Consider the following 8960-nt stretch of genomic DNA (forward strand, 5'->3'; position numbering starts at 1 on the left):
GTTATATTATTAGAGGGAGAGAGACACACACACACACACAATATTGGGGAAAGTGGGTCATCCGCAGCAGGAATGTGGAGCCAGCTCATCTGAGCCGAAATGAGGTATAAAATACAAACAAATGAGCTTGCAATGCAATAAACCCAGCTGCACGCATTGCCCTACTCTTGCCTCCTCTTACACAAACACACACACACTTCACATTTCAGCCTGCAAAGATTACGTCTCAGCATCTCAGTCAATCAAAGCAACCCTTTTCACTCCATCATCTTGATCTTTAACCAATAACAGGGTGGAGGTGGCGGCGGTGAGGGTGCATTGGAGAGGAGTAACAGGTTTTTTTTTTTGGTTGGCGACAAAGGAAGAGAAAATTAGGAAAGCGAGAAAGAGGAAGGGTTTGTCCGCGATTTGACGAGGGAGAATGAGAGAGAGAGAGAACCCTTTGCTGTCGCTCAAAATATATTCCACATTCAGTGGGTGTGAAAGCAAGCAGAGGCAGGGCAGAAGAATGCTCTGAATAGTTGAGGAGAGTTCATTATGGAATGACATTGACACAAGCGGATTTGCTGAGACGAATCAGATGGGGAAATGAGACACATGCATTTTTTTCTGCTCTCTATTCACATCCCCTGCCATGCAATGGAATATTAACTTGTCCTGTATGGCAGCCACTTAAATTGCATGCTAGGCTTGCACAAAGGGTGTAGCAAATGTGCCATTACCTCATTTTAATCTGACCCATTTCCAGGCTTCTCTCGCAAATTTAGGGGACAGATTGTTGATCTGAGGGATCAAAATAACGAACGGAGGAGTTTAGGTGCAACGTTTATACTAAACATTAAAATAATGAGCGTTGGAGGATGCTTAAGGTACCAACAGAACCTGATAAAAGAAAGTCAAGTTTGCTTTTCACAAATGTCTTTGTATGTGTATATACATTTTCAACTTGATAACAGTGTGTGGTTCATTTTTTTTCTTGAATCTTAATACCCTGCCACCATCCTTCATGCTTCTGCTACCTTGAAGAAGCTTTGCATAGCTTTCCTTGATATGAGATCCTTCAGCAGTTCTGTAGGATTAAGTGTGCTGCCCATGCTGTTTCCATAATAGATTAACACGAGCCAGCAGTCGAACTTCATCATCATTTTATTATCTCAACCGTTGTGCTGCTGCCACACCACAGGTTTCTCTGAGGGATTTTGTTGGTGCCTGATTAGCCACGTTGATGGATTGTATAGACCACGTGCTCTGCTCCTTATGCAGGTTTGTGTGTTGTGGACCGGGAGAGTCTCCAGAGTCTAGGTTAACACTATGGTTCCCTTTTGCAGAGTGCTAGCCATTAGCAGGCCTCTCGCCCAGCTAACACGGGATATTATGGGAGCTAAGGAATGACACTGCATGACCGCGGCACCACACGTTCACTTGAGCATCCATACAACAAATTGTTTGTGGTTGTGTGTTTGTCTTTCTTTTGTGTGTTTATATTTCTGCAAGAGTGTGTTCATGTTGGGTTCCCACATAAACACTTCTTTATGGGCAACGGCATGGACCTACCTGCTGTCTCAGACCTGTAAGCTCTCTTTGCTATTAAGGCACACAGGACAAATACTAAGATCTAAAAATGATGTAAGAGCTCACCTCACTTTCCCCTGAGACACTGAAATTCTACCCAATATGAGCTGAAATTTCAAAGGCGACAATAGGATATGTGAAATTGCATTTTAGAGTACTCGGCATGATTTCTATTCTATTACCTAGTGGTCTGTCTGTATCAACTTCACAGCTGGCCTCCAAAGCCGCAATGTGGTGTTACCTTGAAAAAACGCATCCTAAATTGACATTTTGGTTACATGCTGGAAATGGGCTTACCTAGATTATGTGAGGATGATTTCTGTCACAATTGATCCAATGCACCGAGTCCTTGCGCTCCGCTGCCAACAACTCTATTTAAGGCCGATGCCATACATCTATCAACCACTGAGACGAATTGCCGGAGAGTAAAACAATCACAAACCATTTGCTTCTCTTTCTTTGCCGCTGTCTCTTACCCTCCTCATCGTCGTGAATGTCTATTTTATTCATCATCTGCTTTAGCAATTCGGTCCTTCTCAACACCAACGCACACGTAGAGTTCGCGTCCAAACATTTGATTTGTAAAATATCAAGTTGTCGTGTTTCAATGGTGGTTACGCCGATGGCCAGTAGAGGGAAACAAAGGGCCGTAGTTTCCGTAGCTGCTGTCATGGTGGCCCTCATCTTCTGTTTGCTGCACTTAAGAGTACCATTCAAAGTCTCTTGTCATCCTCCACCATCAGAGATATATTTTGGGAGCTGGTCAATAATTTCAAACAAAACGTTTTTTTTCTACAAATGGCAAAAAAATATGCATTTTGACATAGAAATCATGCCCAAATGAAGATAAGTGGGGTATTAAGCAGTACGGTCAAACACTGCTGAACTCAACGAAGGTGTAGCACGTTGCCCGGCAGTTTCAAACAACACATTAGTGGGCACAAGCGAATGATGTGGAGAAGAGAAGCTACCCTTAACATCATTCCTTTGTGTGCACCAAGCAGAATGCAGGTGCGGATGAGCATTCTTCAATCCAACAGCGTGTTCTGCAAAGCATTTAAAATTAATCAGATCACAATGGGTCAGATAGATGGATCTATCTGGATCTACACAATAATAGAAAAAAAGATATTTCTTATCATTATTTTTTTATCCAGTGCCAAAGTAACTAAGATGGATCACTGCGTTTTGACGTGTCTTGGCCTGTGACCTCGTAATTTTGGTAGAAATAGAAGAGGAAGCCTGGTTAATGTTCCCCCTGGTCCTCAACTTAATTTAAATACTGCACATCATCGGAATACATTATTCATACAATCAACTTGTTAATCATCTTTTATGGAACACCATCTAGGGAAGAACTGTTCTTACGTTTCCGTTTTTGATTCCTTGTTTTCGTTCACATCGACCTGAGCAGTGAGTGACGATAATACAAATGAGGTAGATGCACAGGCAGAGGACACAATGACAGCACGAGGATAGAATCCAATGCACTTCAACCAAGCCTGCAGCCTCAAAAATACAAAAGATTTAAGTTTTTCTGGAAATAATCACAGAATTTATAATTGTTCTCTCTACTTTGTCCACCCTGCACTTTGCAGACACCTTTTCATTTGTATCATTTGAGGCTCTTCTTATCCGGCTCAAAAGTGCAAAACGTAAAACTCTACTGCAACCTGAATTGCAGAAAATGCTTGAGTTCTTAGCACCTAAAACTCCCCAAAATAGTGTCAAGTTTTGGGTGATGGACTGATACGTTGCGACAGGTGCCAATGCCCATCATATCACTTTGATGATATGCACGCCTCTGCCGTAAGTCAACAGGCCCAGGCTTCCATTGCAGTCCTCTACTAATGACCAATCATTTAGCTTCGGGTGTCTGAAACTGCTTTCCAGCATGACAGTGGGGCATGGTTCTGGTAATGGTAATGGCAACATCAAAGTTGCGTTCAGTTTCATAAGATTCATCGCAGCTTTGCAAGGGTCAAGGTGGATCTAGTTGGACTATGTTCACGACTGAATCTACACAAACACTCACATCATATTGTCTTTACAAGTCAACAAGACACTGCTGAAGTATCCTGATGAAACCCTCAAACAAACATGCAGCATTACTGACTAACTTGTTCTTAGCCGTGATGGTCTTTTATTAGTTCTTCCTGAGTTGTTGAGTTTGTTTCGCTGTGGTTTGTCCCAGAATGTGGAACATTCATTAAATCTCAGTGACAAGGGGGTGGGGAGTGGGGAAACGCTATTTTGCATTTCATACTTGTTTGATGTTTTCATTTCTAGTTTTCTATTTCTCTCTTTTTTTTGTCACTTTCGGATTTCCTTATTCCATATATTTTTTTCGGCAGGCAAAAGATTCATATGGAGGCTTAAAACAGGCTCTGTGCGGGACAGATAGACGGAATTAACAGCCATTTCACGCTAGCATCTCGGTCGCCGAGCAGGGCATTGGGAAGGAAAGCGACTTGGGTGCAGCCGGGCCACCGACGGCCCCCGAGACACTCTGTAATTGTACCGCTCTGAAGAGCAGGTAGGTGTGCAAATTACCAAATGTGCCGTGTAAGCCCAATTTCAGCTGGCTCAATCATTGTCAAGCATTTCCAAGTTTTGAGCAATTTAATTTTGGGTTCATTTCTGTATTTTCCAGGGTTGTGAATGGAGCAGAATCTTTTCTTTCGGCTATGGTTTGAAGACTGCAGAGATTATATGTAAACTGCGCCCTTTCTCCCTGCCAGTGACAACACTAAATGAGTCACTGCAGCAATTACATCATTAAGAGTTTTTAATCAAATTGACATTTCCATTTCCATCCAAGTCTAAATCTAAGTGTCCATATCCATACAGACAGTACTGTCTAAATACGGTATGTAAGATTTTACAGTTACATAATGTTCTGGAAAAATAAACTGGATTTACGCCCATTGGACTGACTGCTTGAGGTACCGTCTACCAGAATGAAGGAAAGTTTGTCCTCATCTGATCAGTTGTATATTTCCCTTCACATTTAACACCGTATTGTATTTCACTTCACCACTGTCCCCAAGTTTGCCAAGGAGTTTCTTCCCCCTGATGCATTGCCTTTATATAAGAAGTTGTCAAACCGGCCGGAATGTGAAAGATTGCAGGGCGACCTGAGGGTGCCTGCGGGTGGGCAAAAAAATACCAGCTGATGTCACCAGGCCTCCCGCTAACATAACTGCTGCCTCTGTAGGCAGCCGGGTGTTTGGTGTGAGACGGAGAACAAAGGAGTCACTGACCCCTGATTGTTTGACAATAAGTTGGCAAAATACGGTAGATACTACAAAAAGTAGGCCTGGTACTGTGTAGTGTTTTTTATCTGGCCTCTCCAAGCATTTGCTGTAATCCACAAGCCACTAGTGGGGCAAGTGCCAAGACTCCCAGGGCAAAGGTCTAGTCAGCTGTCTGGTGTGGTGTGAAATGTTGACTGAGCAGGATTTGGGGTCAACATCACTGACTTAAAGCACTGGAACATTACAAACACAAGGGAACCTCATATCCCATATAGGGATATCGTAAGGGACGCAATACATTTAGGGTTCAACTTGTACAGCTGGGATTGTCTTCACCAAGGAGATGTCCTGTGTCATTGGGACAAAACAGATGTGTCACACAGTTTGGAATATGAGGATCATTGATTTGTTTCACTAAAACTGTTCTAGGAATAATGGTATAATAATTCGCAAATACATGAAATATGCATTTTAAATACATTATGAAATAAATAAATCAGGCAATATATACTTCATAATGCCACTTTTCATTTCATGGTAGTGGCATTATGGCATTATGAAATAATTAAACGTATTTAATATTTATGTATTTATTGCCTCATTTATTTATTTCATGATGTATTTCAAATGCATATTTCATGTATTTATGTATTTATTCATGTATTTAATTTTGACTAAAACAGCATTCCATAGTTTCAAGAGACCTTCGCCCTCTTATGATTTAAAACTAGATCTTATTTTAGCTGCGAGATAATGACCACCGCCATTTGTTAAATGTTTTGAAAAGCGTCGGCTTTCTAATAATACACACGTCGGCAGTGAGGTTCATTTCAACTCACACAGACCTCTGTTGTTGACAACGGACAGGATATAAGGAACTAAATAGAAAGACATTCCGGTGTTCTTCACTATGTAATTATGTTCAAGCGCCAGAATCTCTCCACAAGCCACTAGTGGGGCAAGTGCCAAGACTCCCAGGGCAAAGGTCTAGTCAGCTGTCTGGTGTGGTGTGAAATGTTGACTGAGCAGGATTTGGGGTCAACATCACTGACTTAAAGCACTGGAACATTACAAACAAAAGGGAACCTCATATCCCATATAGGGATATCGTAAGCGACGCAATACATTTAGGGTTCAACTTGTACACCTGGGATTGTCTTCACCAAGGAGATGTCCTGTGTCATTGGGACAAAACAGATGTGTCACACAGTTTGGAATATGAGGATCATTGATTTGTTCTAGGAATAATGGTATAATAATTCTATTTAAAAATATGCAATTCTACAGACGCCATCCCTGTTACACAGCACATGTGCCATAGACTATTTCTCAAAACAGGATCCGAGTCTTCCTCAATATCCTTGCGTGCACATGGTTCTGAAGACCTAAGTGCCTGAGCCCGAGAAGATCTCTACCTTTTTTGAAAATATGGTTGATATTGATCTTACGATTAAACTCAAATTGAAAAAGCAGATCCCCCAAAAATGTTGCTTCAATGCTCAGTGCAGAATCCCAAATGATAATCTCAAACTGATGTTTATCACATGTTTTAAATATAAGAGAAAAAATTGTTTCAATAGTGCTGGGCCAAGATGAAAACATATAACTTGATTAATCGAATGCTATTCTGTGATTAACAGCTATTAATCGCATAATATGCAAAATCACTAATACATCAAAACTAGTGTATTGCATGCTTTTATTTCAAAATAATGTTATCAGAACAATTTAAGAGGTACAGCAAGTGAATATACATTATATACATTGTTTTTCTTTTGTTTTCTAAACAATAAAAATCAAGTAGCAAAAGAAACATTCATCTTTTAACAGGGAACAGCATACTGCATTATGTAGCATACGTTCAGTAGTAAGGGTCCTTGTTAGAGTGAGGTAAAGTAATCTGCAAAGACTTTGGATTTCCTTTGAACCTCAGTAAAAAAATGCAGGTTCTACAGTTACCCAATGACAAAATACATTTTTAAAGTCCACTTTTTTATCCCAAAAAAGAGTCTGAGTGTACACGTTGCCAGTGAGAGCAACAGTCGTTGTACACCGTCACTCCTTTTCATAAAAATTGTTTATTCTCCTTACGGCGGTGCGTGTTCGGGGAGGCTCATACGCGCCTCATTCGTTGCCATTCTAAGGATGCTTCATTCTTCTTGCGTTGGTTTGTCGACTGTTCTCCCGCACGCCGCATCTAACATAGTCTGCAGAAGTCTAGCTCCACTGGTTGTTTGGGTAGATAGTAGACTGACATCAACGCTGTGTGACGCCCTTAAGTGGTGCTTCAGGCTTGTAGTACTTTGGGTGCGTAATACTCCGGGGATACGATACTTCTGGTTTGCAGTGGTTACAAATTGCTTTGCTTTTATCAACCAAGCATATGCCCATTTAAAAGAGCAAAACCTCCATTCTCCATTTTCTCAGATAATGTGTGCTCAAAAAAAGAAAACAGAAATTCTGTTAACATATGATAAATTCATGTTCGGCGTTAAATCATTGCTATGTTAATGCATTTATAATGCAACCTATTTTTTAAGTTTAGTTGTGGTCGTGGTATTTTTTCTTGATCGACCTATAGAGCACCCCTGCTCGAGAGCGCTACTTTCACCTTGTAGGTAAATATAGGAATAGAGAATCTGTGACACTATTAGCCCATTCATATGACAAATTTGATTCGAATTGGATTTTTCTGCATTTATCACAATCGCAATCCTTTACTATGTTTTCTTGAAATCCATCACATCGCCTTGAGCTAAAACCTTTCGTAATGAATAACTATGAACATTTCAATATTTGTAAAAATAGCCATCATTTGGATTTAACCAGAGAGAAATGAATTATGTTTGTTACGGTATGCAGGTGTGTGTAAGTGTTCAATAATATATGCATGTTTTGCAGGCTGGAGCGTGAAAGACGTTTATGATTCATAATATCCACTGACAGAAGTAGGTGGAGTTGGACATTTATATTGATGCTATGCATTGGGAATCAACTAAATTCCTTCTAAAATCCTTGTCTGCATGCCCAGCTGCACTAAAGCACCATAATATGAGTCATAGGGTAGCAGACTGCATACTGCAGCATAAGGGTAGTAAGGGTCCTTGTTAGAGTGAGGTTAGGTGGTAAAAAAAAAGGACTCTTTAGTCTGCAAAGTCTGTAAAATTTTGGATTTCCTTTGAATCTCAGAAAAAATGCAGGTTATACAGTTGCCCAATGACAAAATTAATTTAAACTTTTTAAATTAAACTTTTTTATCCCAAAAAAAGAGTCTGAGTGTGCACGTTGTCAGTGAAAGCAACAGTCGTTCCTTTGGACCTTTGGACCCAACATGATACGCAGGTTTTGCAAGCGCTATTGGCTACAGGTGATCATATGCCAATGGTTTGAAGTTTCTGTAAATCATATCACTTCTTAATTTTTAAAGTAGTGTTGATCGAATATGCCAGCAGCTTACCCCGACAACCCCACCTGATCCTCCTCATGTAAATCAGGGACAACTTCGTACAGACAAATGGTGGAAGAGAAGCTCCTGGCTAGATACACCTAAATTACATTGGAGTAAATATTCTAAAACCAGCAGCTGTAAAACCCATTCTGCCCAGATATTCAATTACAATATAATTAAATGAACGTTATACAAGCAAAACTGATTTATCTCAGCAAGTTATTATCAGGGGTTTCTTCATTCAGTGGTGCATTCTCTCTCTTGATTTTGTATAATTGAACATGTTTTTCATCCTCTTTTTTATTTATAAACCCTATTTATTATCACAGCGACACATTATAATACATCTGCTTTGTCAAGTTATGTGGCTGCGATGGCTGAATGGATTCATGGGCTAAACAACAAAGAACAGGGACCAACTTACTCCAGCACACAACGTTTCGCCACATGTAGCCTCAAGTGCCACTCAAGTGACGCTCTATTCGGAGAATAACGATACAGCCACCAGCACCCGTGGCAAGAAACGCACATCAGCTGTAAAATTGAGCGGGCACGTTGACCCGTGAGCTTCCGCTTTAGTCACAGCTCAGTATACGGCCACCCAACCGGATCAGAGGCAACGCCGTCTCCGCTCATCTCACAGTAGAGAGCCTCTATGCCCATTTCAGCCAAGCGCTCATGGT

Source organism: Gasterosteus aculeatus, chromosome Y (genome assembly GCF_964276395.1).
Source record: "Gasterosteus aculeatus chromosome Y, fGasAcu3.hap1.1, whole genome shotgun sequence".
Taxonomy (NCBI): domain Eukaryota; kingdom Metazoa; phylum Chordata; class Actinopteri; order Perciformes; family Gasterosteidae; genus Gasterosteus; species Gasterosteus aculeatus.